The 25,278-nt window shown below is 33.9% G+C and overlaps 1 long non-coding RNA gene across 2 annotated transcripts; it reads right to left on the minus strand.

The window, feature by feature from the left end:
* Window positions 1-10,855: 10,855 nt before the first annotated feature.
* Window positions 10,856-16,433, minus strand: LOC129285408 (uncharacterized). Of its 2 annotated transcripts, XR_008587189.1 has the most exons (4): window positions 15,546-16,433; window positions 14,645-14,705; window positions 11,642-14,189; window positions 10,856-11,539 (listed from the first exon to the last, which is right to left on the minus strand). It is a non-coding gene; the product is annotated as an uncharacterized LOC129285408 (long non-coding RNA). The 2 variants fall into 2 exon arrangements; XR_008587188.1 differs by having other exon boundaries at window positions 11,642-14,705.
* Window positions 16,434-25,278: the final 8,845 nt, after the last annotated feature.

Consider the following 25,278-nt stretch of genomic DNA (forward strand, 5'->3'; position numbering starts at 1 on the left):
TAGTTGAGCTAAAATGCACCTATAATCACTGACGAACCTAGTTGTTAACTTATAAGATTAGGAAAAATTGTACAAAATGACCAAAAAAATTTCTATGCCCCCTCAAAAAATTTCAATTGCCTCCCTCCTATAGGACAAATTCACTTGACTCCAAAAAATTTTCACTCATCCCTCTGAAAATTTATTTAACTCAAATCAATGTATATGTTACAATCTCAAATAATGATTTGAATGGAGGGAATAATAATTCAGAAATAAATCTCTTTATTTGTTCAAATAAAAAAAATTTACCACAAAAAATTTCGCTACTAAAGGTAAATAAATTTATTTAATAAAAAAATAAAAAAGCATAACGTTAATAACTATAAAAAATTTTATTTATATTGGGACTGTTTTATTTAATAAATCATATATTTTATGTACTATGCCTTATTCTTAAGTAGTTAATTTTAACAAATTCTTACCTTAATGTAATTTAATAAATATGTTAAAATGATATTTTTTAAATAATTCATATTTATCTTGAGTAAAAAATTTCCCCCCACTACCCAATTTTGTAGGTTTGTCACTGCCTACAATCATTATAGTGAAACTAAATATATATTAACTATATACACATATATCAAATAATTTACTATTAAAAAGATATACATATATTATATTTTATTTTTTATTGTTAACATAACAAAATAATGTATATGACTATTTATATTATAATAAAATATTATTTTTTACCAAAATATTATTTTTATTAAGAAAATGAACTTAAAATGAAACAAATTTTATATTTTAAACATTCTTGTAAAAAATTTTAACAATTTTAAATTTTATTTTATTTTTAGATGAAAATAATTAAGTAATGACTACTTTTCTCCTAATAGTGATTAAAATGGGATAAGTAATTGCTACTTTCTATTTGCAAATTTTTTAATCATTGACGTCCAAGTGTTGTAAATATCAATAACTACTTGTATTTAAATAATAACTACTTTTATTCTGATAATGATTAAAATGGGATAGCAAATGAAAAGTTTCACTCTGCAAATTTTTGAATCATTGATCCATTTATTTTTATTTTAAATTGGGGGCATAGCCATTTTTATAAAAGGCATTGATATTATAAAGGTCCTTAGAGTAGAATTAAGAAGAATTATCATATTTCACAAGACTTCATTGTCATTTGCATATTTCAAAAAGAGATTTATCATTTTCCATAATCCGAACTCTTGCTAGTTCTTTTAATTACTTGCTCCCCTCAACTTGGAATTTATCTCTGTTATTTTTTATTAAAAAAAGGAAAGGACCTAACTAATAACTAAAGATTAAACTATTCTACCAGAAATTTCCCTCTTGATCTCAAATCTAATTCTAATTATAATTAATTTACAGTCAATGATCTAAATTGTTATTGTGCCCATCCAAAAAAAAAAACTATGGGATACTATATCTATTTCTTTCCCATTATATTTACAGTATTTATCTATGGAAACGAATCTAAACCACAATATTAATGTAATAATTAGCATCTACGATAGAGACTAATCGAAGGAATTTTAAATTGTGAGGATATAAATTCTTCAATAAGGCACAATCAGCCACAGGATCAAGGTGACATGTATCACTGTTTTTAGAAGGAGCAGGTTATTGATTTTCTTAAGGCATTAGCCATAGTTTATCAGTTTGTTTGATAAATATGTGGAGACTTTAAACATCAATTCTTAAAATGATAGATTATGTTAGAATTGCACCATTACATTTCAAGAATTTTACATATATAATAACTCTTACTAATAATATGAGACACTATTTTGAAATTTCATCGTATACCTTCTTGCACATCATTCATTGTCTAAGATGTTAATTCTTACATATTTTGCACTTGTTTCTAACCAATTTTTAAAATTAACAAAAAAATAATTAAATCGAGCGAATAATATTATTCAAATTCTTGATTTATAATAATATTAATATGTATTAATTGCTTAGTATGACACTCAATGCTTTTATTGATGATCGCAGATAAATATTTCAAATGTGATGTCAATTTTATTATGCACCAAAGAGTCTTTTTATCGTTGGCCAACCACATCTTATCCTAGATTAGGGCTATTTATAGGCGAGTATGGGTGTCCTGTGGTCTTACTCGTTACGTGCCTGTTTCTTGTTGTTTACACCCATTTTAAAATGTGTGGAAATGGGCCTTGGCGGGTATGGGCCACCTATGTAATTGTAAAGAAATCACAACCCACAAATTCAATTCAATCTAAATGATGCAACAACCAATAGGTACAAGTCTATTTAGTACAACATTAAAAATACTAGAAATAGAGTATTCCCAAAAGCACAACCCGTATAAGTAAGACATAGGACTTTGGATGCAATCACCCTTTATTATAGTTCATTCTATGAAGATCACAAGTTTACAACCTGTATAAGTCTAAGGCAATATAAAGTATCCAAGACAAATGTTCAGATCAATTTCTCAATCACATTGTCATACTATGATGATTGAACTGACTAACTGCACAATAAAAAGTTCTAGCAAATTCAGCCATTCATATGTCCAGCAAATTCTAGCTAGAACTATCAAAAAATCATATATCTAATAGAAGTGGGATTCAGCCACAGGCCTATAGCCATTTAGGGATTCAAAAGAGTAGAAAGGGGAGGGAGAGAGCAATAAATTCTTGACCAAGGTAAGGAGGTCGAAGGTGGAGGTGGAGGGAGGAGATGCCGATAAGAAGCAAGAAAAGAGACGCCAAGTTCTACTACAATTTGTGAGGTGTAAGATAAGTCTGTGCGTTGTGTCTTGCGTCTCCATTATGTGATTACGGTCTGCCCGGCTAGGAGAAGTACAACTGTGTGTCATCGTCATGTGACTGTTTTACAAGCTACGAGGGCGAGGCAAAACTCTGATCATAAGGCCGTATAGGTATCAAGCAAAGGCAAGGAGAATGGGTGAAGGCGAGGGTGAGACTAACAAGTAAAGGCACGGTGAGAAGCTCAAAGTCTCAAACATTAAAGAGAACTAGAGATGAATTAGGGCTTGGGTGATTGGGCGTGGCTAAGTGGGTGGATAAATGAGTGATTGGGTAGGGTAGGGGGTTTGAATCTAATTAAAAAAATAATAAACATATACAAGCAGGTACAAGTAGCCTGAGGCCTTACCCGTTACCTGCTAGTTTTTGCCAAATGGGTAAGCACCTGCCCATACCCATTTTTCTCCCTTCATTTATGGGTATAGGTTAAGTTGAGTTGGGTGGGCATGGGAGGGTTTGTAGATTTATGGGTAAAATGATCACCCCTATCCTAGATATTGCAATGTATGGTCAATAAAATCTATTAAAACGAGACCATTTTGAAAAAAATTAAATGAATGTTTTCCAAGTTTTGAAAGTTCTTTGCAAGATGGCTTACACCACTGACTTTTCTTTTGAATAAATTATAAAGGAGTTTTTTAAGTTTTGAATGCCAAAAATGTCTATTTTTTGTTTTAGAAGAAAGTGTGTAAGTCAAACACTAAACATGGCTAGCCCTCTCAACCATATCATACCACTCAAATAAACAAAACATCTATGTGATGTTTAATCATTTAAAAGTATTAAGAGAAGAGTAAAATAAACATTTATATATCATTAATTACAAAAAAGAAAAAATTATTTTTAATTCATATAAGGATATCAAATCAAGACTTTATCTCTCTAACTTTGCTAAAAGAAAAATTAATCTCATGTAATGGCTCGTAAAACACTCTTATTGGCAGACTTTTCCATGCTTGGTGATCGAAGAAATTTTGTTGAAGAAGATGATCTTCTCCAGTGGAGTACAAAGAAGATCAAGGGTGATTTAGTGGTGTCTGATTTTGGAAAAAGATCCTTCAGTCAGATGGTTAGGGGTTTGGTGGGGATTGTCGATGGCGAGGAGGTTGGTACGAAGGAAAAGTGAAAGGTTGGAGTTCATATTATTGAGCATAAAAGAGGTAATTGGCTTATTCCTAAATTTGTTTTATTTGAGGAAGAAAAGGAGCTAATTCATAAGTTATTTGAGCAAATTCTTATCAGCAAGTTGATTGGCCTTAAGGTTGGTTTGAAACATATGGAGGAACGATTAGTGAAGGTGTGGGCAAAGGAAAGGGGAATCACTATCACGAATTTGATAAATGATTTTTTATGGTTTGCTTTTTGAATTTTAAGGATCTTGATCAAGTAGCGATGGTTAGTCTGTGGATGATGATGGATAGTTATTTGGCAATTAGGTAATAGATGCCAAATTTTGATCCTGTTACTACAATAATTGATCAGGTCCTTGTCTGGATTCGTTTCCCTAATTTACCTTTGGAAAACTATGATGAGGAGATCTTGGAGGTCTTTGGTAATAGGATTAGGAAGACAGTTTGAGTTGATATCTCTACTTCCTTATTAACGAGAGCCAAGTTTTCTCGTGTGTGTGTGCAGATTGATTTAAATGTTGCTTTGTTACCAAAATTTATTTTAGAAGGGAAGAAGTATCTAGTGGAGTATGAAGGTCTACATCTACTTTGTTTTACCTATAGGAAATTTGGTCATGTTGAAAAAGAATGTGGTCAAAGGAATCTTTCCTGTGATGTAATGATTGATAAGGAGGCTGCTAATAAGCCAAAAGTGAGAAGTTCTTTATGACTTGGTCTTCAATGCAATACAGGGGCTTTAACAGATAAGGTGGTTTTAATTGGGTGGAACCTAACAAGAAGAGCTTTGATAAGAGGAGGTTTGATGGTTCCAGATTTAAAGGATTATTTCAGGAGGATGAAAGGGAAGATAAGCAACATGGGGTTGAAATGGAAGTAGATATTGGGGCTGATATGGTTGGTGCTAGTACGGATTCTGTTGTTAGGCATTCTCAAAAATCCTCCAAGCTGAATAATAAGAGGGAGGATTAGGAGGATTGGTTTGTGAAAGAGCAAGCTCAGAATGTTTCTTGTTCTAGTTTTATTGAGAAACAAAATTCTATGGTGGAAAAAAGGGTGAGGTAGGAGCGTGTGGTAGTAGTAGTGTCTCAGAAGGCATTATTAGAGGCTTCTGCAAAAAAGACTTGAGAAAATGCTATTGTTGTTATTGGAGGTATTTGTGTAAACTCTAACTATAGCAGAGCTATTTTAATTGAAGTTGGTCAAAATGTTATGGTTACTATGTAGGCCCTTTGAAATGTATTAAGTTAGAGGGTTCTATTAGTATGAGGCTGCCTAATACTTCGGGTAAGATAGATACTGATTATTCTATGGATGTGAGTTCGAATGATGAAGAGGTTTATGTTGGTGCTGTGGATTCTAAGGTTGATCTTGCCATTGATTAATTTATTAGTGATTTTATAATGAGTGATAAAAAGTTTTTTATATGAAATTATAAGGGTGTAGGGAATAAGAATTTTGAGAAGGGACTTTGAATGATGGTAAATGAGAAGGGGGTTAGTTTAATTGCACTGGTTGAAACTAGAGTTAGTAGTGATCATGCTGTTGATTTATTTTGAAGGGTTAGTTTGATGAATTTTTAACTATTAAAGACATGGATTTGCTGGAGGCATTTGGATTGGTTAAAAGGATTTGATAGTTAAAGTTGATGTGATTGAGGAAAATCCTTAGTTTTGTCATTTGATGGTTTCTTTCTCAAATGAGAGGGCATGGATGCTTACTATTGCTTATGTCTCTCCTCGGGGGGAAGAGAAATGTAAGTTTTGAGAGGCAATGGAGAGGATTTCACTAAGTATGAATTTAGAATAGTTAGTGATTAGTGATTTAAATGACATTAAGGGGGCATAGGAAAAGCAAGGGGGAAGAGGTTAATATGGCAAGATGCCTTCGATTTAAGAGCGTATTAATTGCTGTTGCTTAATGGATGTGCAAAGCATGGACAAAGATTTACATAAAGGGGTCCTTTGATCCTAGGGTATGCAAGAATTTTTGAAACATTAGACTGTGGCTTGTGCAATCCAGATTAGAGAAGTCAATTCCAGGATGCTAGTGTTATGGTTTTGCCTCATATTGATTGTTCATATCATAATCTATTGTTGGTGTCCTTAATTGAAAATGAGATTTGGTGGAGGGGAAGACCTTTCAGGTTTAGGATGGCATGGTTACTTTATGAAGATTTTGATGGCTTTGTTAGAAGGAATTGGGTAAAAGGGGGGATTCTTGTAATGGTTTGATGATTTTGATGAAGAATTTACAAAAGTGGAATAAGGATGTCTTCAGAAATATTGAAGGTAAGAGGAAAAGTTTGTTGCATAGATTAGATGAGGTGCAAAGAAAGATTAGTAGTTTAGTTAGACCTTATCAATATTTGTTTAATCTTGAAAGGAAATTACAAGATGACCTCTTAAAGGTTTTAAAGCAAGAAGAAGTGTTATGGTTTCAGAAATCTCAGGCATAGTAGATTATGGATGGGGATTGCAATACGAGGTATTATCATTTGAAAGCCATTAGAGGAAGAAGAAGGAATAGAGTTAAAATGTTGAGAAGGGATGATGGTCAACGGGTTAAGGATCAGGAGGAATTGTGCAGAATGGCTTTAGACTTTTAGAAAAGGCTTTTTTTAGAAGAGGAGGAGCATAACAAAATTGTTGTCACTTTGATGACTTTTGAAGGAATTTTTGAACAAAAGAGGATTTTTTTTTATAGACCTATTTCTAATAATGAGATTAAGAGAGCCATATTTTCTATTGGTGTATGGAAAGTGCTTGGCAGTGATGGTTTTCTTGCACTTTTTTTTATCATAGATTCTAAAATGAAGTTGGTGAGGTGTATGTAAGGTGGTTAAGAATATTATGAAGGTGTTGATGACATGAGCAGAATCAATGGTACTCTCTTAACGTTAATTCCAAAGGTTGATAAACCTAAGAGTATAAGACAAATGAGACTTATTAGTTTATGTAATGTCATTTATAAGTGCATTCCCAAGTTGATTGTTAGCAGGTTAAAGCATTTGTTATCGAATTTGATATCTCCTAATCAGGTGAGTTTTATGCCTGGTTGTCATATTCAGGAAAATCTGTTTGCTGCCTATGAAATTTTGCATAGTATCAAAAGATTAAGGAGTAAAAAAGGTTGGTTTGTGATTAAGATAGATTTGAAAAAGGCCTATGATAGGGTCAAATGGTCATGTATTGAGAAAGTTTTGAAGGAGGTTGGTTTTGGTGAGACTTGTTGAGGTTATTATGAGGTGCATATGTTCTATCTCAACTAGTGTATTATGGAATAGGTGTTGTTCTGATTTCTTTTCCCCTTCTAGAGGGATTAGGCAAGGTGATCCACTTTTACCTTATCTATTTGTTTTGGTTATGAAAAAGTTGGGGCATAGAATTAATGATGCTAGAGTTTGTGGCGAATGGAATGCTTTTAAATTTGGCAAAAATGGTCTTGAAGTATCTCATTTAATGTTTGCTGATGATTTGTTGTTATTTGGTGAAGCTTTGTTCTCTCAAGTGAAATGTGTTTTAAAATGTTTACAGGATTTTTGTTGTATGTCTAGACAACAGGTTAATTTTGAGAAAACAAGTATTTTATTCTTGATAATACGAGTAGTAGGATTAGAGAGGAGTTGGTGGAGATGTTTGGTGTTCAAGTAGTGGAGGAGTTTGATAGATACTTAGGATTGCCTCTTAATTATGGGTGTTCTAAGAAAAGAAGATTTGATTATGAGCTAGAGAAAGTAAAGAAGAGATTATTAGGTTGGAAAGCTAAGTGTTTAAGCATGGCAGGGAGAATTACCTTGGCAAAGTCTGTTATTCGTTCAATTCCAATATACCCAATGATAGTGGCTTAACTTCTAATGGCTTCTTGTGACAAGATTGAAAGGATTTAACGTGCTTTTATCTGGGGTCATAACATAGATGAGAGAGATGTATTTGATTAATTGGAAATACATGTAATAACTAAAGAAAGTTGGGGATTTAGGTTTGTTAAACTTACGTGTTATGAATATGCTTGTCTTCTAAAAAAGGTTGGTGCCGTACGTTAAGGTTTGATTCTAGTGATTTATGGGTGGAAAGTATAATGATGGTAGTAGTTTTAAGGATGATGTAGTTGTTAAGAGGGTGGATTTGATTTTATAAAAAGACTTGGCTGCCATTTGGCATCTTATGCAAGGCAAATGGATTCGTGATGTTAAAGGGGGTGGTGAGACGGACTTCTAGCATGATGAATGGCTAGGTGGTAGGTGTATTATACAAGAGGAGGCTATGTATGAGATTCCTATTGATATGCAGAATTGGAAGGTTAAGGATGCTGTTGACAAAAATGGACGGTAGAGGTGGGATAAAATTGAGGGTGTAATTTTAAATGAAGCTTTAATGAGGATTAACTCCTTTTTACCTCCTGATCTTGATGAAGGTAAGGATGGATGGAGATGGAAAGGGGGTGCTGGGGGAGTGTATACTGTTAAGGAGGGATATTGGTGTTTGATGAAGAATAGTTGGGCTTAACAGGACTGCTTGTGGTTACTTATTTGGAAATGGCCAGGAGTTGAAAGAATCAAAGTTTTTTTAAGGATGGTGGGTCATAATAGGCTACACACAAATAGTATTTAAACTCAGAGATGGGGTGCTTCTGATGGATGTGTAATATGTCAGGAAAGTGAATATGTACTCCATATGTTTGTATTGTGGCTTGAGAAATTTGGCAAGGATTGCTTAGGAGGATGATTGAAATGACTTCTTTTATGCAGACTTGAGATCTTGGCTTTTGGTTAATTTAGAGAAATGTACCAAACAGTGTAAAGGTTCTCCATGGTGTTTGATTTTTGGCACTGCTTGCTGGTTTTTTATGGAAAGGAAGAAATAGGAAGATTTTTGGAAGGCCAGAGGTGAGGGATTCTTCATTTCTTACGAGGAGAATCTTAAGTTTTATTGCAAAAAGGGTTAGAGCTAGAAATGGGTTTTTGGAAGGGATTGGTGGTAGGACAAGGGGGTTAGTGAGATGAAAGCCTCCTTGTGAGGGGTGGGTAAAGCTTAATACGGATGGAGCTTATAGATCTATGAGGTTTCATGCTAGTTGTGGAGGAGTTGTGAGGGATGAAGTTGGTAACTAGATTTTTGGCTTTAGTCATAATATAGGATTCGGTAGTACTTTTGAGGCTAAATCTTGGGGTGTGCTTGTTAGTTTAGATTGTTGTAGAAGGCTCAGTTTTCATCAAGTAATGTTGGAGCTAGATTCTTTGGCTCTGGTTCAAAGGTTGGAGAGACTGGAAGAAGACAAGGTTGAAGATCTATTTTTTCAAAAAATCTGTAGGTTAAAGAAGGATGTTAGGGATGTCAAATTGTCTTTTTCTCCATATGAAGGGAACTAGCTGGCGGATGGTCTTGCAAATTAGAGTTTTGAGTTGCCTAGGGGGACCACTTGTTGGCATCAGGTCCTAAAAAGAGTTAGTTTAATTTTTTTGGCAAAAAATGTGGTTTTCTATTTGAGAGAGGCTAATTTTTGGTGTTTGCTAGTTAGGTTGAGGCCTTTTGTTTTTCTGTTTTTTTTTTTTTTCTTAGGCTTTGGCCCTTTCTTTTACCAAAAAACAAAAAAATCAAGGCTCTCTCTCAGTTGCATTCCATGGCTTCTAATATTCTCTCTATGATTTCCACACTGATCTTAACCAAAAGATCAATCATCCTCAAAATTTAGTAGACTCATTCATTTTACCACATACTCACACGCATCCGCCTTTTATTTGTTGATCAAAAAAGAGAATTTTATTAATCAATCAAAAATATCATGCACACACCCATTTAAATTCCTTGAAATTGCTCTAAAAAGTGGTGGCAGTGGAAAGGTGAGACTTCTTGTCTGGGACCCATATTATCAGAAGTGACGTCACCTTTTTGTATGTCTTATTTCACTTAGTCATTCTCGAGCCACCATCTAAATTCAGGTCAAATTAATGATTTGTATTGAGTTCTAATTGGGGATGGTATTGGGTTCAAGCCTTCTTCTTTGATACAACGAAGGTTGTTAGGCCCGACACACAGCACAACACTGTCTTCATATTCGAGCTGATGGCTAAGGGAGGAAAACAAGTGTAGATGTGCTGAAGGCAGATTCCTATGAAAAATTTATTTAAAAAAAATTACATGAAAAAATCTCATACAAAAAAATTAATTACTATAAAATTTATTAACAATAAAAATAAGATTCATTAACAACTAAACTAACGTCATCTATGTTGTCAATGACCTTAATTCAGTTGATAATAAATCTTATAGGAATTGATTCCTTTGTGTGAGACCTCTATGTGATTTTCCTATTTCTTTAAATAAATTTACAACTATAATTGTAACAATTTGACACATGTATTGAAGGCTTAATAGTTACAACTAGAATTCATCTCCGTGCATGGTTATCAAGATGGTATGTTTATGATAATGAATTATATGAATTATATTGTACGTTGATCGTGAATAAAATTAGGAATATGTCATGTATGCGATGTCCACATCTAATATGGAGGTGCGTTATGGGCCTCCACAATCTGATACACTTGGGTTGAGAGCAAGGCCAGACCAACATGCTAAATTAGAGAAGGTTACTCATCGAAGCACTCGCCAAAGGAAGCCCACGTGGAAGCTTCGTGAGATAGAGGGTATTTAAGTTACGAATGGCAGTATCTCCTTTTCTGTACCTTCTGACAATTCCGTTATTTCCTTTCTTTCGTGCTTGCATTAATAATTGAGACTGAGATGTTTATGCTATCAATATAATATGATTCTCTTATTTGCTGTGTGTAACTATAACATTTTAGTGCTTTCATTCAGAGCAGAATTCAATGGCCAACAACACCAAAATGAAAGAGTTGCAAGCTAAGATGAAAAAGATGCACGAGTGGATGGATGTGGCAACCAACTGATTTTCTAAAATCGAAGGATTGCTGGAATCTTTAATGAAGTCCATGGAGAGCCTTAATCGCCGATCAGAATCCTTAAATTTTGGGCTCGATTTAGGTTCACCCACAGGTCAAAACTCAGTTGAACAACAACAACAAGTATATCAAGTTATCCCTACCAAGCAAGTGAAGGTAGATTTTCCTAGGTTTGATGGAATAGAGCCATTAGATTGGCTATTCAGAGATGAACAATATTTTAAGTTTTACGAGACGACCGATGCACAGAAGTTAGTCATGGCCGGAATACATATGTTGGGACCAATAGTCCTATGGTTTCAGATGATGCTAAAATTGAATCAGTTTGTGGATTAGAATTCATTCACTAGAGCAATTGAAGAGCATTTTGGCTCGACTCGTTATGAGTGTGCACGAGTGCAATTATTCAAGCTCGTACAGAATGATTCATTTGAAGACTATCTGTTCCGACTACATGATAGAAGGTGCATTGATTGATTGCTTCATAGGTGGGTTGAAATCAGATTTATGTCGTGATGTCGTTGCTCAAGCACCAACCACGTTACTGAAGGCGGTGGTGTTAGGATGAATATATTCTAGACGTGACGCACTGGGGACCACTTCATCACATCTGCAGACTACCTTCTCACCATCACCAATGGGAGGTGGGAAACCATTAGCAAATATGCCTGCGTCATCATTAAAAGGACTGTCAATCGGAACTAATAGCAAACCGACAACACCACCATTGCTTCCAATGCCTAATAGACCTTCGATTCGAAGGATCATACCTGCTGAAATGCAAATTTGAAGAGAGAAAGGTCTTTGCTAGTTCTGCGATGAGAAATTTTCTCCATCTCATTATTGTGGGAAGAAACAATTAATGATGTTGACTGCAGACCACGGTACCGAAGATGAACAAGAAGTGACTGAAGGTTCAGTTGAGGAGATTAGTACATTGCATCACCTATCTCTCTGTGCATTCCGAGGCTCTTCAGGCATAGCCACAATTCAGTGTAACAGGTCGATTTATGGAACTGACATGCAAGTGCTGTTAGATGGAGGAAGCTTTGATAATTATGTTCATCCTCGAATTGTTCAGCACTTACAACTTCCTCAGGAGTCGATACGACCGTTTCAGGTATTTGGTGGGAACGAGTTAATTGATAAAGTGTGATTTAGCCATAGCAAAGTTACCTGTATAGATTAGTGGTCACATTATTGCATTCCCAGCATTTATTTTACCGGTCACTGGAGCTGATGCCGTGATTAGAGCTTCTTGGTTGGAGACACTAAGACCACATGTTGCGGACTACAATGCTTCAACGATTCGGTTCCTACAGAATGGCAACTTTATTACCCTCAATGGTTTCAAATAAGCTCCTATAGCCCAAGCTCACTTACACCAGTTAATTTGGATTTATAACACTGATGCCATTACTGAGTTGTTTGTGCCCCAAGGATAGGTGAAACAGGGTATACTAGACGAAGAGGTACCATTACAGCTACCAACAGAGTTACCTAAGGATCTCATTGCTGTTTTACGATGACACTGTGAGGTGTTCATGAAGCCGGGACTACCACCTCCTTAAGACTATGTTCACAGGATTAATCTACAGAAGGGAGAAGGACCAGTCAAGGTCAAACCATACCAATACCCCTTCAACCAAAAGGCAGAGATAAAGAAGTTGGTGTGTAAACTTTTGGAGGAGGGATACATACAACCCAATAGTAGCCCTTTTTCTGCGCCTGTTATCTTGGTGAAGGAGAAGGACGGGTCTTAGCGCTTTTGTGTTGATTACAGAGCCCTTAATGCTGTGACCATTAAAGATGCCTTTCCTATGCCGACTGTAGATGATCTTTTGGATGAGCTGCATGGCTTTTTTTTGTATTCCAAGCTAGACCTTAGGGCAGGCTACTACCAAATATTAATGGAACCAGATGATCGAGCTAAGACTGCATTCTGCACACACCAAGGGTTGTATGAGTGGACAGTGATGCCGTGTGGCCTCACGAACGCCCCCGCTACCTTTCAGGCACTTATGAATTTTGTTTTTCAACCCTATTTGCACAAATTTGTGTTGATTTTCTTTAATGATATTCTTGTATATAGTTCCTCTTGGGAGCAACACTTGTAACATCTAGAGCTAGTCTTGCAGACCCTTCAACAACTGCGGTTGCATGCGAAACTCATGAAATGCTCTTTCAGACAGAAGAAGGTCAAATATCTGGGACACTTTGTTTCCCAAGGGGGGTTAAAGTTGTCACGTCCAAAAATTTTAACATAACTGACATGAAATATACAAATTCACATCCCTAAAGCTTCAATTAAGAAAAGTTTTAAATTAATATATCAAATTTTACTCTTCACATAAATCAAAACATCAAACTTTCTATAAAATTTCTACAACATCTCCCCTAAAGGTAGAATCCATCGAAGATATCTTCAACAGAAAATTTACAACATATATCCAATAATATAAAACTTTGCTTCTCAGCGGCAAATAATTAACATAACAAAAAGAGGCAGGACCCTAATTATAGTTAATGTGGAGCTCTCTAAATCGGACTTCCAAAAGATACTATATAGGTTTCCAAATTTTTATATGAATAAGATGATATTTTCAAAAATAATCTTCTAATCAATTCAACACTGAGCCCATTAGAGATCAGCAAGGAGTGCGAAATTAGCTTTGGTATTTGAGACCAAATAAAATATTTTTCAGTGAATAACGTCCCAACAATAAATAATTAAACATGATTAAAAATGAAAGTTTGAAATAATTAAGTCAAATAGACAACAATTTTTATAAAAATTTAATAAACTTCAAAATAAAGTGACTCCATAAATTTTTTTTTATAAAATCTTAAACCATTAAAATATCATAACAAATGTTTTTATCACTTGATTTCTAAAAAGCATATAAATGAAATAAATGGTTGTAAATAATTTACTAGATAAAAACCAATGAAATATAAAATCATCAAATAGTCAAATTCACAAATTTTTTTAAGGACTTATTAGAACGATAAACAAACATGGACACACAGTCTACGAAGGTAAATAACGGAACACGGCTTATGCCACGAATACAAACGCAGACACACAATCCACGAGGGTAAGTAACCAAATGCAATCGGAGCCACGAAACAAACGTGGACACACAATCCACGAGGGTAAGTAACCAAACGCAGCCGAAGCCACGAAACAAACATGAGTACTATGCTCACGAATAACCATCCCTCCGTTCCACGTGCGTTGGCCATCGCATGGGGCTAGCACCTCCTATAAACACCCTGCTAGCTAGGTGTACCATGGCGCGCCAAGGGTTAACGGAACTGCCATTAGCAACCAGTGTTCTATATAAAGTCCCTTTTTAAAACCATTTTCAAACATGTGAGAAAATCATCACTTTTAAGATACCGTTCTCATTCTCAAAATTAAATTCGCATGAATACATTTTAAGCACTGAAACTTGTCATAATAAAATTTCATATTCAATGCTCATGCTTGCATTTATTGAATAATCAACAATTGCCAATGCTATGATGAATTGTTTTTCATAGCAATTCAATAATTTCAAGAATGAAAATCTCATAATTAAAATCCAAACTTGTATTTACTCATAAAATAAAATTATCAAATCTGGTAAAGATAAATTCACAAAAATAAAATACTTTAATCAACAAAATATCCAATAATCACATTATTGCTGTAAAAAGGATTTGTATAAATATGTAATATTTCAGTGAAAAATTTTATTGAAATATCAGTTGGGACGTTATCCACTTACCTGTAGTGTTCCCAAGTGCAAATTCACACTTTAAAGTCAAATCTTCCTTCTTCTAAACAACCTATTCAATGTAGAAGATAATTAAATGATTTTTACTCAAATTCAATAAACTCTTTATACTAGCAACAACATCGTGATCACTTAAGTTTTCAACTAAATACGATTTATGCCTTAATTCCTACTTATCCTTAATCACACTAGAACTTCAAATCTCTTCTATCACCCATTTTTATCGAGGTATATTCCCAAAATCAAGTCTTCAAATAACATTATTATCAATCATGTAATTTTCAAAAATTCAATTTGTCTCACAGTAACTTCACGATAAAAATAATAATAATAAAAAAATTCTTTACAAAACTCAAGTTAAATCCATAGATAATTGATACCTAAACCAAATATGTCCTTATAAAAGTTAATGCAACTTCAAGAAGTTCATAACTAAATAAAACTCATTCTATTTGACACTTTTTCAAACATTTTGAAGGCATCACCGCTTAAACCATAATAACAAGTTCATTTCTCTCCAAAAATCTCTATTCCTAATTCCAACTTCCTTTCAAGCATTTTATCAAACATCTCATATGCACCCATATTTAAACAAATACCAAACCTCTTTTTCCTCGATACCTTGTCCCAAAAATTCTAAATATCAATATCTAAATTAATAAATCTTCCTAAATTTCATTCTTTCAATTGAATTAGAGATAAGCTCAAATATTATCCATATTCACACTACATCTAGCTTCAAAAATCTGAAACTTTCCAACTTGCCCAAACCTCTTCTCCTCTGTTCGAACATACACAGCAGCAAAGCAAGAGGAAATTAAAAAATCTGAAATTTAAACACGCACGCACAGCAACAGAACCAACAAGGAGAAGGAAGTTCGAAGCTCCTCACCTTCAATCAGTGGCAGCAGAAGCAAGAGGCAGTAGCTAGTTATATAACCATGGAAAAATGAAAGCCGATCACACATCCGTATGAACACTAGGACAAAAGAGGAAGGAAAAAGGCCAAGCACACACACACACACACACACACACACACACACACACTCTCTCACTCTCTCTCTCTCTCTCTCTCTCTCTCTCTCTGTGTGTGTGTCGCTGAAAAAGAATCAAGGAAGGGGAAGAGAAGGAAATCGACGAAACAGAGGAGGAAATAACTCACTCGCTAATGGCAGCACCTATAGAGACACACTGACAGAAAACGAACAAGAAGGACGTTTCCAACCGTCCACAGCTTCCAGCAACTCAACCCTTTACGCACACCGACGACGCAGATATAGCAAGAAAAACAAAACAGAGATAAGAAGAATCATGGAGAACCTGGGCATTTTTGCAAGGCAGTGCTGAGCATCCACGATCGCCGGTGACACGGGGAGGACATTGGAGAAGGAAGGACGAGGAAATAGAGATGGTAGAGGGTTTGATTCTGAGCTTCCCTATGTCTCTAGTGAGTTCGATCTGGAACAGAGGAGCAGAAGAGACAAAAGCCACGAGTCTGACGGACAGCAGCCGACGGAGCTGCAGTAAATGCCGGCGACGTGGATATACGGTAGACGAGCGAGTGAGCCATGACCCACAGCAGTGAGAGATAGGCGACGCAGGGTAGAGGAAAACAAAGGAAGAATGAACCGAATAGAAGAGAATCCAAGGATCCAACTCACTGTCACCGAAGAAAATGAATGGAGAGGAGAACGGTGGACAAACTAACGGTGATGGGAAGAAGAAAGTGTGACGGGAAAGAGGAGAAGAGCAATGAAGAAAAATCGCGATCCTTCCTCAATCTGCTCTATTCAGACCGCCGAATGAAAGAGAAAAAGGAAATGAAAATAATATATAAAGCCTATGGCAAAAATTACCATTAAAGACCCCATCAGATTATTATTATTATTATTATTATTATTATTATTATTATTATATTTTTATAATAATAGGCAAGGGCACATTCAGTAATTCTCCCATATAAAATAAAACTAACATATTTAATTTAAATAAAATTTAAACTCTAAACTTTCATATAAGTAATCAATATGGGTTCAATCAAGTTACTACATCCTCATTTGTCAAAAATTAAAATAATTAAATTAAATATTAATTGAAATAAAATTTGTTTAAGTTAAAATTTAAGATCATTATACTCTTATTAGACTAACATTTCTTCAGGATAAAATATTTTTTAAAATTAATACAAATACAATTAAAATTTATTATTATATATTTTAAATTTTTACTTAAAATTTCTGAGTTATTACAAAAGTAGACCAAGGAAAGGTACAAGTTGTGAGAGATTGGCTGGTGGCAACTACGGTGTCCCAGCTAAGGGTTTCCTTGGCTTAATAGGTTACTATCGATGATTTATACAGCAGTACGCACACATCGCGAGTCCCTCGACTCTGTTATTATAGAAAGATGGATTTGTGTGGAACCCTGAAGCTCATTGTGCATTTAATGCCTTAAAAGATACCCTAATGAATGCCCCTATTTTGGCATTACCCAACTTTTCAAAACCATTCATACTAGAAACAGATGCGTCGAGAACAGGGATAAGAGCTATATTGTGTCAAGATAGGCATCCCATTGCCTATTTTTCAAAAAAGATCTCTAACTGATAGCAAGCTCGGTTAGTTTACAATCGAGAGTTATATGCGATAGTAGAAGCGGTCTCAAAATTTTGACATTATCTGTTTGGCCATCAGTTTATAATACATACAGATCATGCCAGCTTGAAACACCTTACAAATCAATGTGTTCAGACACCAGAGCAAGAAACCTATTTACCAAAGCTCCTGGGTTACCAATTTACTATAAAATATAAACCTGGGTCCACCAACGCTGCAGCAGATGCTCTATCTTGTGTCTCATGCATGTCGTTGACTCAAGTACAATCAGTTTTCATGGAGGAAGTGTATCTACGAGTTCGATCTTCCCTAGTTATGTTTTGAAGCATGGGGATGTGTATTGGCGGAATCACTTTGTGCTTCCATACGATGATGATGACTTGATTCGTCGGGTTTTATATGAGTTTCATGATTCAATAGTTGGGGGTCATGCAGGCTTCCTTCGTATGTTCCAATGCATAGCATCCCTATTTTATCAGTTCAAAATGAGAAATGATATTCGTGACTACATGCAAAAATGTCACATTTGTCAGCAAGCTAAAGTTTCACAGCTACACCCAGCTGGCCTTCTTCAACCCCTCCTTATTCCAGTTCGTATATGGGAAGACATCTCTATGGATTTCGTCACTGGTCTACCATTGGTACATGGGTTCTCTGTCATTTTTGTCGTCGTGGATTGTTTGTCTAAATATGGCCATTTCATTCCCCTGTGTACTAATTACAATAGTCAAACGGTGGCCGATGCATTCCTTTATCATGTTGTGAAGTTACATAGGTTACCCAGGATAATAGTTTCAGACTGAGATAAAGCATTCACTAGTGCTTTCTGGCGTCATTTATCTCAATTGCAGGGGACTCAACTTAAGCTTAGCTCCTCATATCACCCACAAAGTGATGGACAAACAAAAGCTATGAATCACACTCTCGAGATGTATCTTAGATGCTATGTGTTTGATCACTCACGGCGTTGGTTGGAGTACCTACCATGGGCGGAATACTGGTATAACACAGCTTACCATAACTCACTAGGCATGTCACCTTTCAAGATCATTTATAGCCGCGACCCACCCCCAGTGCTTCATCACGCCTCATTGGAAGATACTCCTTTCAATGTACATGCTCAGTTATCCGAGATGAAGTTCTTGCTGATTTGCACGTTGCTCTATCGAAAGTGCAAGAACGAATGGAGCATTTCGCAGATCGGCATCGTTCAGAAGCTCAGTTTGCCATCGGTGATTTAGTCCATGTGAAGCTCTAACCATACCGCCAACATTCTATGCAACTCCGCAAGTTTCAGAAACTTGCCTTGTGTTACTTTGGTCCATTTCCTATTTTGGAGAAAATTGATTCTGTTGCTTATCGTCTTGGCCTTCCTCCGGAGGCTTACATATACCCAGTCTTCCATGTCTCGCTCTTAAAGCAGTGTTTTGGAGATGGTCATCGACCGATGCTTCCACTCCCTCTGTCTTCTGTACCAGAGGGTCCTCTCGCACAGCCTACTGATATCTTGGACATTCGGCAAAGTCAACGTGCTGATAAGCAGGTCACAGAAGTTTTGGTTTAGTAGGATTGCTCTAATTCTCCCACGTGGGAATTACTTAAGGATATAAAGTTGTTGTAACCCTATTTTGACCTTGAGGGCAAGGTCCGTTTTCATGGGGCGGGTATTGTCACGCATGTGACGTCCACATCTAATATGGAGGTGCGTTATGGGCCTCCACGATTTGATACACTTGGGCTAAGAGCAAGGCTAGACCAACATGCTGAATTGGAGAAGGTTTCTCATCGAAGCACTCGCCAGAGGAAGCCCACGTGGAAGCTTCTTGAGATAGAGGGTCTTTAAGTTGCGAATGGCAGTAAGAGAGGGGGTGATGAATGTGAATGAGCTTTTCCCTCTGATATTCTGTTTCTCCTTTTCTATACCTTATGACAATTCCATTATTTCCTTTCTTTCGTGCTTGCATCTTTGTAATAATTGAGACTGAGACATTTACGCTATCAATACAATACGATTCTCCTATTTGCTGTGCGTAACTGTAACAGTATATTATTATTGGCACAGAAACATTATACGCAATATTTTTTAGAGAAGATATTAATAAACCGTTGGTGGTTTAATTTTGTGATGCATGAGAATTTTTATTTGTTTTTGTAACTTTTAAATTGTGAGGGTTGGCAATAAAACGAATTATAACATGTGCTACTTGCACCTAAGATCCTAATTGTTTATTATTTATTATTTGATGTTGTACTAAGGATGTCTATCCGCGCGTGCAGTGGAAAAGAAAAACATAAAAGAAAAATTCCAGTACATATGATGGCCGGTCTCCAAGCATTAGAACCATTCTTACTTATTTTCCAATTGTTTCTTTCCAACTTTTTGAATTTATAAAAATTAATAATCAAATCACCAATTGAAAAAATTATTCAAATTTTATATTTATATTTATATTTATATTTTATTTATATTATTATTATTATTATTAGTATTAGTATTAGTAGTAGTTAAGAGCATCAGACATTCAATGCTTTGTTGATAATATTCTAGATGTGATGTTAATTTAAATATATATTAACAAAAAAAGTGTGCTTGCATTTGTTCATACATCAAACCTTATCTTCAATATTATAAGGACACATGTGGTCAATAAATTTGGTTAATATGGGACCTATTTTGAAAATTCTTTATTGGATGGCTCTACAAACCTTTATTCACGGCACATCAATTCACCTATACATATCATAAAATGCCATTCACTAACTTTATTTTGCATGAATCTCAAACTTGTTCAATTAATTATATCAAATAATATAATCACAATGCGTCCACGCTTGAGGGAGTGAGTGAGAGTGAGACACACACGCTAATTCACAATTGATTAATGTTTTAACTTAACATTCATTGTAGTGTTAGTTGGAGATAATTCAAGCTAAGTGAGCTGAAATCGGGGTAACGTAAATTAGTTTTATTTTCAGTTTCTGTCGTTTGTGTCAATATTTTAATGCAAAAGAGAAGTTTTTCTTTCTTCTTCTATACGTGTTATTTACTTTCAATGGATGAATTAGGATGATTCAAAATTTAATACATTTGGTGCAATTCCACGCCCGTCATATTATGAGGAAAAGTCTTAAATACGCTAGTTACACGAAAATTTTCCAAGTCAAGTGAAAAATTAGAAGCTATCTATTGGCATCTACATTAAAATGATTTCCAAATTGTAAAATTTATCCACAATATGTGGACAGAAAAAGTTTGTAAAATGGTTTGTTTTATATTTGTCCATATTATAGCGAAGACTTTGAAGTCAAGCAAGAAAGGACCACCAAATTTCGTTAATTTTTTCATTTTAGAGTCATTTATATGATAGTGTGAATTGACGGTTCTTCAGCAAAGAAAAAAGAATTTTGTCTTCAAATATTTAGTTATATTTAGTTATATAAATACATCCATACTTGCTTTTCTTTGTTCTTCAAACACATAAAGTGTATGGTTTAAAAATAAAAGAGAAGTTTCTATAATGATTAATTCCAGTGAATTTGAAGAAATGTTAATATATTTTAATCTCTATGGCGTGTTATTTACTTTTAATATATGATTGAGATTCTTTTGATTCATTTTCAAGACCATCGTGATATAAGGAATAATCTTCTTTTAAACATGAATTATGTACACAAAATATTTTCTAAGTCAACTGAAAAAGAAATTAAAGTAATCCAATTTTGTTAGTATCTGCCCATATTGGGGGATATGAGCTAAGTCCAATTATTGAACATGAGAAGGTCTTGATATTTAAATTAATATATTTATGAATATTTCTGCACTTTAACCCAAATGTTAATTTTTCTCTCTCCAATAAAAGTATTATTTGGGGAAAGATTATATTTATGCAATAACGATACTTTATTTCACTATATAGGATTGGCAACATGAATTGCATGATATCATTGTACCATATTAATAACCAAATATTTGAGTATCTTATTAATCAAAAGATGTCATTGAAAAACTTAATCAATTGTTCTTTTTGGTCTTCATCGGTCTTCCTTCAAAGGACTCAAGACTATAATTTGTACATGTCAAAAATCCTTTAAATAATTTTCTACTATTCTCTCCTCAATTGATTTATAACTGGGAGAAGATTTATAATTAGGTTTAATAAAGTTGGAAATAATTAATTAATACATAAAAATAACCTCTCTAGTACCTTATATTTGAGAATGGATGTAGTAGTTTTTTTCCTTTTTATTCGATACACAGGTTATGTAAGATATATCATATTTATTTTGCAAGTAAAACAGGAAACGTGTAAAAAAATTATCAATTAATGGTGTGGATAGTTGAGATAACATGACTATGAATGTGGGGATTTTAAAAGAAGCAGCAGTAGTGTCGATGTTTAAATTAAATCTCAAGAAATTTATTATTTTATGTTGCACTGAGTGGGCGCACGCATGCAGAGGAAAAGAAAAATATAAAATAAAAATTTACTAAATATACTTTTAATCTTTTAATTTTACACAATATCTTACTTTGGTTAGTCTCTATAGTTTCATCGAGTTCGCTTTTAGTCTTTATAATTTGTTTTTATTTCTTATAGTCTCTGTAATTTAACATCATTAGGGATTTGAATGACAAATGTCATCCAATTTTGTTGAAACTATAAGAATTGAAAATATTGAAAAAAGATATAAATACTAAAAGCAAAATCTAATGAAACTATATGAACTAATAATCATGTTTTTTTTTCAATTCTTTAACCTTAACATCATTAATTTCATCCCAAAAATATTTTACATTGAACTTTTAAATATTAAAAATATATTCTCAAATATTTCCTTATTAATTTTAATTTTTTAAATAACAATAACTGATATAAAAAATAATCATTTAAAAGCTAATGGTGTTAGGGTTAAAGGACAAAAAATATTTTTTATGAAATTAAGTGACCAAATTGAAACTTTATATAAAATTAAAGAATTAAAAGTATACTTTAACCAAAAAAAAATTCCAGTACATATGATGGCCAGTCTCCAAGCATTAGAACCATTTTTACATATTTTCTGGCTGTTTGTTACCAAATTTTTAAATTTTAAAAAATTAATAATCAAATTACCAAGTGAATGAAATTATTCAAATTTTATATTTATTATTATTATTATTATTATTATTACTACTACTATTATTACTATTATTACTATTACTATTACTATTATTATTATTATTATTATTATTATTATTATTATGAGAACACCAGACATTATCAATGCTTTGTTGATAATTATTCTAGATTTGATGTTAATTTAAATATATATTAACAAAAAAATGTGTTTGCATATGTTCATCCATCAAACCTTATCCACGCGCGATTTTACAATGAATATATGACACATATGGTCAATAAAATTTGTTAATGTCGGTCAGCATTTTGAAAATTCTTCATAAGTTGACTCTACAAACCTTTATTCAAGACACGACAATTTATGTGTACATATCTATTCTGATCCTGCGTGTGCAGAGATCTCTTCTGGTTCGTGAGAACCAGCACTTATTTCATCATTCATTTTGTCTTTTTGCATTCTTGTATTATATTGGGCTTGATGTTTCGATTACTCAACCCAACTAGTCTTGTGACTTATTTGAGCGACGTTTCATATTTAGCCCAAACAATATCATAAAATGTCATTCACTAAATTTATTTTGCATAAATCTCAAAATTGTTCAATTAATTATATTCAATAATATAATCACAATATGCGGGAGTGAGTGAGTGAGAATAACACACACGCTAATCCACAATTGATTAATATTATTTAACTTAACCCTGATAGTAGATTTAATTTGAGTTAATTCAAGCTAAGCAAGCAGAAATAGGAGTAATGTAAATAAGTTTTATTTTCAGTTTTATTAGTTTATGTCAATATTTAAATATGAAATGGAGTAAATTGATAGATTGTTTAGCAGCTATGGGGTATATTTAAATGTTAAGAAAAGTTTTTCCTTTTCCTTTTCTATATCGTGTTATAAGCCTATAACTTAGATATCTCATATATCTCTATACCGTGTTATTTACTTTTATTGGGTGAATGAGATTATGAACAATCTTCTTTTGGACATAGATTACGTACACGAAATATTTCCAAGTCGTCAATAAAATAAAAGAAATATTTTTCAAGTGATCAACTGAAAATTAAATTGAAGTTATTTATTTGTTGTATTTGACATTTATATTAATAGCGAAGACTTTGAAATCAAGTGAAAAATATCACATAGTTTCGTTGAACTTGGCTTCTCTTTGACTATTCACTCCTCCACTTTTTTGTTGCTTACACATTTTAGCCATTAGATTAAATTTCCAATGGTCCAGATTTAATATTTACAAAATATATGTTTTTAATATTTTTACTACAGTTCTTAACTGTTTGAATCAATTTATCTATAATTTAGGGTCAACAAATTATTTACTACATGCTCTAATAGGGCTGAATCTCTCCCACAACAGAATCACTAACCCTATTCCAAAATCAATGGGAAATTTGACATGTCTAGAATGGTTAGATCTATCATGCAACATGCTCATGGATAAGATTCCTCAAGCCTTGACAAATCTCAACTTTCTTGCTGTTTTGAATCTTTCACAAAATAAACTTGAGGGGACCATACCAAGTGGTAAACAATTTGTTACATTTCAAAATGATTCATAGGAAAGAAATGTAGGATCGTGTGGTGTTCCGTTGTCCAAAACTTACAATAAGGATGTATCTTCATCAACCTTTGAATCTAATGAGAAATTCAAATTCGTTTGGAAACCAATAGCCTCGGGATATAGATGTGGAATGGTATTTGGAATTCTCATGGGATATATTGTATTCTCAATAGGGAAACCTCATTGGAATTTTTGGGGGTCAGTCTAAGAAACAAGCAAAAAGGACAAGAAGGAGGCTCACTGAAATTGAAGAATGAAGCTGCTATAGAGATTAAGGCTCTGGATATGCTGTTGTCATTTCTATGTCATTTTCGTTTGTTCTTTGTTTGGCTTGTTGTATTATGTCCATTAAGTATTGTAGCAATAATAAAATCTGTGTTTATATTTGTTTTCTTTTAAATGTAATAGTCTGCATATTTTATTGATGTAATCTAAGGGTGTGCTTGGATTCTAGTAGGACATAATTGATTATGAAAAATTAATTAACATGATTGATTTGAATATAATTGATTATGTTATGTATGTGGTGTATAGTTTTTTTTATTAACAAAGGCAAGCTAAGCTTGGAGTACAACTTACAAAAAAAAAAAAAACTAAGCACTAACTGCTATGTCTTGCAAAATACACTAAGTACATTCAATGGGAGCCTCCAAGAGAATAGTGGTATTAAAACTAGAATTATGACTAGACTTAACCACTACGTCAGCACAAGGAATGTTGTCACTACTAGCATACTACTAGCATATTGCACCTCCAGGTCCCAATCACTATAAATAAGATCTCTAGTCATGTTGATGACATCATGAATTTGATCCCACAACCTCTTTTACAAAGTAAAGAAGTGAGCAACATTGGTATCATGGAGTTAAACCTAATATGGGCATGATCATTTAGAAGGTTAAGTTAGGATATTTGTACCACCAGTATACTTGTTCCTGAGTAAATTGGGCTCAAAAGGTTCCTACTCTCTACTCTACTAGAGACACCTAGGAGGTAAACCCTGAGAAGGGGGAGGGAGAATAAATGCATTATCATTATCTTGTTTAAATCCTCTCAAATAGCACTACTAATAGAGGGTGTAGAAGCAGAATCATGCCAGTTTAGGGACAGAACCCTGAAACACAACAAAAACATAAGAATAAAAAGAAATGACAAAATTTATGATGAAAATAAAGAAAGAAATGAAATAAATAATGTGATAATGATCAAAGATAAGAACCTCTAAAGCACCTTCCTCTAGAAGCATCAACCTTCAAAGATACCACAAGAGTTAATCACGCTCTTAATCACGTCTTTTTCTCACACG

This window comes from Prosopis cineraria, unplaced genomic scaffold (genome assembly GCF_029017545.1).
Source record: "Prosopis cineraria cultivar Desert tree isolate PC_DT_omini unplaced genomic scaffold, ASM2901754v1 PC11, whole genome shotgun sequence".
NCBI lineage: Eukaryota > Viridiplantae > Streptophyta > Magnoliopsida > Fabales > Fabaceae > Prosopis > Prosopis cineraria.